At 28.1% G+C, this 8,594-nt stretch overlaps 1 long non-coding RNA gene across 1 annotated transcript; it reads left to right on the forward strand.

Moving 5' to 3' along the window:
• Positions 1-420: 420 nt before the first annotated feature.
• On the forward strand, positions 421-8,351 carry LOC123299091. Its single transcript, XR_006535301.1, has 3 exons — positions 421-431; positions 1,380-1,386; positions 7,947-8,351. It is a non-coding gene; the product is annotated as an uncharacterized LOC123299091 (long non-coding RNA).
• Positions 8,352-8,594: the final 243 nt, after the last annotated feature.

Genomic DNA, 8,594 nt, shown 5'->3' on the forward strand with positions numbered 1-8,594 from the left:
CAAAAAAGTGTTAAAAAGAAAATGTATTATTAGACAAACAATGTTTGCAAATAAAAAATGTGAACCGAAGATATATAAGTTTGTGTACTACCTGTATATGTATGACCTGTGTACTACCTGTCCTACCTCGCGTCCTTCAACCCATCAGTGATTTAACCGGCCATTTAAAAAAAGGGTTCCTCCGACACCCCCTTTACATTATGACAATAACATTGAATGGACTACAGATCACAAGCAGAACACGTCTCTATCTCTTCGTTCAATAGTTTATTTCGCACAAAGAACAATTGATCTACACTACTCTGGTAGATTTTAGTTATGTCAACACTCGACGCAAGATTGTACGCAATTTTAGGCTTTTTTCTTGAATTTTATCATTATTATTATTTTTGTTTCAAAAAACAAAACGTGAGGAAGTTTTCTAGATGGAAGTTGCATGATGTTCTATTCAATTTTGAGAAATGTATACTAATATTTTTTTAAAATATATTTTTATGTATTAGAGTAAAAAAAGTATTACTAGAGAAAAATAATCCTTTTTCATGTAAGTTGTAAATATAATTGCAACTGTCTGCAATGGATACGTTGACGATACGATGATATTTTTTAATTTGTTAAAAGCGGTACGTACAGCTAGTAGCAAGCTCTTGCTTACAATTCTATGCTTACAACTAACTTTTTTTTATTATTATATATTTTTTAATGTTATATAGTGTAGTGATACTTTGAAGTGATTAGATATGACTTCCTGGCAATGATATTGTGATACTGTTGCATCTCATAACGGAGCTGTTGAAGATGGTGTATGCATCATCGTTATTATACTACTAACTTCCTTGTGTCTACAAACTTTTATATCTTTATCGTGGTAATGTTGAAAATTTTTTCGAGACGAAAAATATATGTATGTATATATAGAAATATGCATGACCGGATGGTATTTAGCTTATTCATATAATAAAAATATTGCAAGAATATTATCAACTGGGGGAAATCGAAAAAAAATTTTATGGAAAGCATAAGCTTCGAAATATTTGAGATCCATGAATTCGATGCTAAGACTGTCTAAATATTTCTGTAGAAAAATATTTTTACTTGTATTACAGTTTCAGTGATGTATATCTACGTGACATACTTAGAAATATTATGGCGATTACAACTCTTTCATCTTTTTCAATCGCTATATCTCAGAAACGGTGACTGTAAGGAAAAGAAGGATTGAGGCATTTTATATATTCAAGTATCTGATTAACAATTTTTTCTGCACTAATTTTGTGAGAAATTGTTTTCCCAGGTATCAAATCGATGAGGACTTTTACGATTTCATTTACGATAGTGGAATTGGTGATTTTGTATCTTTAGATGTCTAATTTGACCAGATAATCCGTTTAACTAACAAAAAAATATTGGACACATGAAAAACAGCCAGTAAGTATTATCTAGTATTAGAAAAATGGAGGTCGTAATCAGGCTTAAATCTTGAAAAAAGCAGCAGTGGTCAACGAAATTATTTTAAATTACTATGGTTTTTCAATATCCATTTATTTATTCAAGTTCTTTTTAAGACAAAGCTTGTCGTATGTTAAAATGATTTTTCCAATACATTGAGTGTATTGCTGAATGTCTTCGACCGATCGAAAAACGAGAATACACTAAATTTTTCTTAAACGACCGAAATTGCTACTCAACGTGCATATAGGCAATTTTATTCACTTCGCGTTGCGTATGAATATTAAAGTCGTAGGAATGTTAAGGATAAGTGAGCAGACGTTATTCTAAACGAGAAGCGAAAAGATCTATCGTAATAAGCGGAATGGTCTAGATAACCACGACCATTTGTAGACATACTGTACCTTAACAAGTAAAGAAAATTATTCATTCTTAAAAATTTAATTTAAGACACCTTTTTATTATACCCATAGCATTTAAGAAGACCAAGTTATTTTCAGCATTACAAATACTGAATTATAATCATAATCGTTTACCTTTGAGATTTGATTAAATTAATAATTCATAAATACAGTAATTAATTCACATAAACTATGTCTAGACTGAAATTAATATTCCTTTATTTTACGACATTCCTGCGCTAAAATAGACAAACACATAGAAATTTATTATGTATGTCACAAAATGTAAGAGATGTGTGTGCTTGCTGTATATATTTATATTATATTTTTTTTTTATAATATAAGTGATATGTATTATAGTTTGTACACTTAAAGTTTATGGGGATGATGCTATAAATTTGTTTACAGGACAATTGTGCGTACAGAAGAAAAAAAAACTACTAAACATTTTCTGCATATCGTACAAAAAAGGAAAAACTCATACATTTTTTGTGTGTGTAGATGTAGGTCTGGAAACAAGCGTCATAATTGTCAATAATTTTAGAACTGGTGGTTTGAGAAACTGTTGTTAAGGTTTAAGGTGCCTTATTACTTTTTCCCCTGCCAAAATTTTCATAGTCGATGACGATCCTTTAAGGAGACCAAAAAATTGTTAATTATGCAGTAAACTAAAAAATGATGAACGAAACATTAAAGAGCGACATTCATATAAGGAGGGAAAAGTTTTTATCGTACTAAAAAGTAAAAAATAAAGTTTTTTTCTATGTGTTTATGTTTTTTCTATGGTTTTTCTATGTGTCACTCATACACGACTATTTGAAGAGATATATTGGTTTGGTTGTGATCCAGATTAAACAATTTTTGCATTTTCCATTTGATATTTTGACCTGATTACTGTTGTTAATGAATCAATGAATCTTTGTCAATTTTAACTTTTCATATCCTCTAAAAGAGACGTCGAAGTAAAATTTTCATCGAGGAAAACGTTTATCAAGCAATCTTGATCAGAGCTTCTCAAATTTTCAGTTTTTTTTTTTAAATGATCGGTAAATATTGCGCTTGGTCCTAGACTTAGTGTATGCCTAAAGCCCATTACAATGAATTTTTTGTGTATCACATCGATTTATTTTTATTTATTTTTTTATTTGTGTTTACATGAAAAAAAAAACTACAAAAATAAATATTTTAAACTGTCTACGGCATGCTATGGAAATAAATTCTGGGAAAAAATGGTTTTATGTCATTTATGTAGTTTTTGATAAAATACACTCTTTGTGAATTGTTTAAATATTTCTCATTGCCTAACAGTAGTATATTAACCATCGCGTTTTGGTGAATTAAGATCGTCAGTAAGATCATGGATTGTATGGAAGCACTTACAATTATCTTTATTTAATGTGTTACTGTTTTATTGTAGTAAAACAATCTAATTAGTCTATTGATTTGTAGCACTCCATCAAAATTTTGATTCATCAAGTATTTTGACCTGATTAAAATGAAATAAATAAAAAAAAACAATTATTGTATGATTTTAAAGTAAATCAAACAATAGCTAATCGATTGTGTAAATAATAAAAAAAGTTTCATATTTAATAATTTCCAGTTTTATTTAGCCTAGGAGATGGTATCATAATATGTAGATACACAAAAATAATTTTAATAAAATTTAAGGATCATTAATATTTTTAGATAATAATTTTCGTATGCATCCGGTTACGTGACAACACAGATCAGAGGTACTTTTATGGTACTACGTCACATCATATGAAAGACTAAGTAAGCTTGAAATTACAAACACATATAACATGTCTTGAAGTGACGTCATACAGGACGCCATTACACTCTACACTGTTTTAGTATTAAATTTATATTGGTTTTTTAAAATGCAAACTACATAAGATAAATGAATTTTTTTTTTAAATATTTTTTTAAATTAATATTTTTTTGGTGTAAATTACTAGTATCTGATGTAACTTATAAACCAATTTTTCAAATTTATGACAAAAGACTATTTGAGCGTTGTTGACAGTTAGTTAAACGACTCATACCATAAATGGAATGTTTTAAACTAACATTTGGCGTTAAAAACAAGCAAAAGTATTCTCGGTATTATAATTTGTAGAGTTGCAAAAATACGAAACTTAAAAGGGAATAATCATTTACATATGGGAGCAATAAATAATTTTTAAGTATGTTAAAATTACAATTTAATTTTGAGAAGATTTTCATACCATACGTACTTTTTCTCGAAGGAAATAAAAAAAAATTGTCGAATGAACCGTCTCCATCGCCGAGTCTAGTTGAATCATTATAAAGTTTAAAGTGGTATATTGTATTACCTTAAACCATTTAAAACAAAATATAATTCACACACACATACACAAAACAACCAACCATTGATATATAATTTTCACTTCCCATACCACTAATTCTTGCTTTACAATCACAATTAAACAAACATTTATAAACGAAAGTTCTTGTGTTTTATATATCAATAGATTTGAATAAAACCGTAGCAAAACCACATTACAGCAATAAATCTTCTATATATACATTAGAATCAGTGCTCTTATATTATAAATAATCCATTTTGTGTCTACGAACTAACAATCAGATTTTTTGTTTGTTTTGTTTTGGTTATTTTGAAAGGTAAAAAACCTCGTTAAATTATTGATTTACAGAAAAGTTGTTTGAGAAGTTCAATCAAGAGAATAGTTTTAGCTGTTTTATCTAAGCAGTTGACTAGTATCAGTATCTGTGGTAATATTAGTTTACTTTTACTTCCTTTAGATTTTAATAAAGACGATGTATAAAATCCAGTCATTATTTTAACTCCCGAAAAAAAGACGGAGGGATGTTAGAAAAAGATAGTATAAGAAAGTTTTTCTATACCCCTACCTGTGCAAGTGTGCCGTCCCTAGATTTATCATTTTGTTAGTTTATCTTATCTTAAAATTTAACAATTTATTATCAGCTCGACTGTGTAAGATTCTGATTTAATTTGGAGTTCTTAAAATTTATTATTTTCCCGCTATTGTCCAATAAAAGCTATTATCATTTAAAACTCGAAACACACATTTTGCTCTTTATTCGAGTGCTTTGTATGTTAAGTAAATTTTAATTACAACTTATTCTTGCTCACCAAAATTTCCAAATTCTTCAAAAGAGGGCAAAATTCTCTGCCAGTTTTATTTAGCAATTTTCTCGTGGTTTTTGGGAAATTTTTTTATATTATCGTTATTTAAAGATAGATTCAGATTTTTAGTGAGAAAATGAAGAATAATGTTTTAAGGCCAGATTACTACTATCTTTGAATTATTTTTAAATTTAATATTTTCCATTATAATAATACATTAGCTTAATTTTTTCACGGAAGCTGTATATCGTAATTTTGAACATAGTTTCCTTGCTAGTAACCATATATCTAATCTTTAAGTCATATTTGAGATAAAAATTTGTATGACACGACAGTTCAAATGCACAAGAAATAAGATTACTCAAATAATTATATTCCTACATTTTATTTGAATTTTTCAACATTTCTCGGATTTTGCGATGGTCACCTCCAGTTTTCTTTATGTGCAATTTACCTTTTTTCTGCAGTAAATAAAAGATAAAAAAACAGCGATATCCTAGACGGTTACTTAGTTTTTAACAACGTTATAAGTCAGTCTAATCAAGCCTCATAGCTATTGTTATGAGAATTTCTAGAGAATATTAAATGTTGACATTTTGTAATAAAATTAAAAAGGAGTTTCTACATTTTATAGATAGATAGTCTAGATTTAATAAACTTATAAAGCAAATCAAATTTTTTTTCACAAATTATGTAAATGCGTTGTACAAAAAGAATGTAATATCACTACAAAAAAAAATCATCGTCAGAGTATTATCCACGTTTATGTGGTATATATCATCAAATACATCTTCTTCGACATCAACACAGTTACCCACCGTCATCACACGACATTCTTTGCATTCGCGAAGATGAGTTTTTATTTTTATTTATAAAAGGAATAAATTTTACCCTCGTCAACGAATACGTTAAAAAATTGTATATAAAAATTGTACTGTATACTTGTTGTGAACTACCTCAACTTAGTATATACAAGGTGTCTCATCGATCAGACTCATAGCTCATAAGAATTTCTGCAAAAATCTCTAACAACTTGATATAGAAATATGTGTATTACCATCTTTAATAGAAAATCGATCATGAAACTCTTGAGTAGACTTAATATTTGCTGAAAGTTCTCAGTAAGTTATAGAATTGCCATGTATCCTGCCAAATTCTCGAAATATTAGCATAACCGGGGGTGTATGTCATGAATAATAACATCAATAACTACTCCAAACAAGTTTAAAACTCAAATTCGAAATTCGTCCCATAAAACCAATTAACGAGTTTCACGGATACTTTTACGCCAAATTTCATTAACCAGTAACGTACAATCACCTCGGTTTTTTCCATCTCGAGCCTTCCTACTCCTGTGTATTTGGAAAGTTTTCTCGAAATTGCCAGAATACGTGATTCCTCGCTATTTTTCCTCGAAATTTTTTACGTTTCACGGATAATTTATGGCAAATATTTGAATATTTTATTTAGTTAAACGATGAAAATATATTGCTAAGAAAATAATAATTAGAAATTTGTATTGAATTTATTTATACTTAATCAAGTAGATCAAGAAATTAAGCGTGATTTTTAAGGAATCAATTTTAAATCAAATTGGAATCCATTAAAAGCTTTGCTATATTGAGTTCATTGGAAAACTAATTTTATGTCATTTATATAGAAATATTACTAAACTGGTCTAAACTGTCATATGCCGCTAGCTGCTCGATAAAAAGATTCTTTATTCCTTTAAGAAACACCTATTTTTTACCTGTGTCATTCAAAATGAGACATTCTGTACAGCTCTTGTTCGCTACAAACTTGACTACTGTACAAATTCATCTCTTATATCTACTACGATACTCCACTTTCCTTGCATCTGCCCTCTCTTTGATGATGGCGCCTACAAATTTCAATATTAACATCAGCTAACACTTAAGTATATTAAACTTTACGTATATTACCTACAGGTTTTATAGTAGAGTTTTTTTTTTTATTATTTCCGTACTTTCATATAAAAATATTTTTATTTTATATATACATGGTGTTTTATAGAAAAAAGGAAACCATTCTTTTAAGTGCTTCTTAGATGATATATTTTGTTACTTATTTTTTTATTTGGTACTCACTATACGATAACAGTTTGTATATAGAAACACTTCAGTAATAAAAGTTTTTTTTTTTAAAACTAACTTTAAAAAACCACAGTGAAAATGAAAACAATTTTGTAAAATTTTTGTTTTCTTAAGAAAAATCAACTTTTAATTCGCTTATTGGCTTGTAACTAACAATGTAATAAAATCAAAATTAACTTACCCGAAACTGTCTTATTCATTATTATATATTAACTTGAAAATGGAAATTTTCACATATATCAAGGTTCGATGACAGTACCATAATTTAATAATTGAATCCCAGTATCCTGGGTAGGATCACCAGGATTCTACCTCTCATCGCTTCATTTTCATGTATAATGGGCAATAATAATTCCATTCAGATAAATTACTAAATCTTCAAATGAGTTGAAAATCGAGTGAGATTCAAGTTCGGAAATTAATTTTAGTTGTATTTAGTCCGTGCATACAGACAGGTGGATTTAATACAGCCATGAAGCAGCCATTTTTTTGGCACAGCTTTCAATTTAAGCAAGCCATTCTCAATAAATTTCTCTCAAACACAACACTTTTGAAAGTCATAATAAACTTCATCCTGATAAAACCTTTATTGAATTTATTCTTAAACAAATAATACAGACCCAGCAACAAATCCCTCATTTCTAGGATGCATTTTAAATAAATTTTTTAATGGAAACTAGAATTCAAAGTACCTACCTACTTCAAAATTGAATCTATTTGTTATTTTCCAAATAAAAAGTTAATGAAATTGCACCTTGTAACTTATGTTTCACAATAAATACTTATATTTTTCTTGGAAAATGTAAATTAAAAAATAAATTTCAAATATTCTCTTTTTTTTTCTAGAAACCATCTTCTTAGGGAACATCCATAAATTACGTAACACATTTTGAAGATTTTTTAGACTCCCCCCCCCTGGTATGTAACAGATCGTAACAAATTACCAGACACCCCCCCCTACCCCTAAAGAATTTGTTACGTAACATAATCATTTTGTCTCAACAGAAAAAGTTCTTGAATTATTTAAATTTAAATTTATTGCACAAAACAATTGCTACATATTTAGTTTATTAATTAAAGAAGTAATATGAAAAATTAACGTTCATTTTTTAATTAAATATAATTATAAAAGTATGATTAGAAATTTTTTTTTCATTTTTTAATCCAAGCAATATAATTAAATTTTTGTTACGTAACATATGTTAGATTGACACCCCCCCTTAACGTAACAATGCATAACAAATTGAAATACCCCCCACCCCCTTAAAATGTGTTACGTAATTTATGGATGTTCCCTTACCTGTTTCTACTTAAGACTGTAATTAAATAACTTATTTGATTTATGACTGTTATGTTTTGACGTAACAATTTTATCCCTGTTACTAATACGTACAAACAAATTTTTTATAATTATATTTTTTACACCCTTTTAGTCACACGGTAGCGTTTTTTTTTAATGATTGTATATTTTTTATACAATGAAATCCTAACAGA

Source organism: Chrysoperla carnea, chromosome 4, assembly GCF_905475395.1.
Source record: "Chrysoperla carnea chromosome 4, inChrCarn1.1, whole genome shotgun sequence".
In the NCBI taxonomy this organism is placed as follows: domain Eukaryota; kingdom Metazoa; phylum Arthropoda; class Insecta; order Neuroptera; family Chrysopidae; genus Chrysoperla; species Chrysoperla carnea.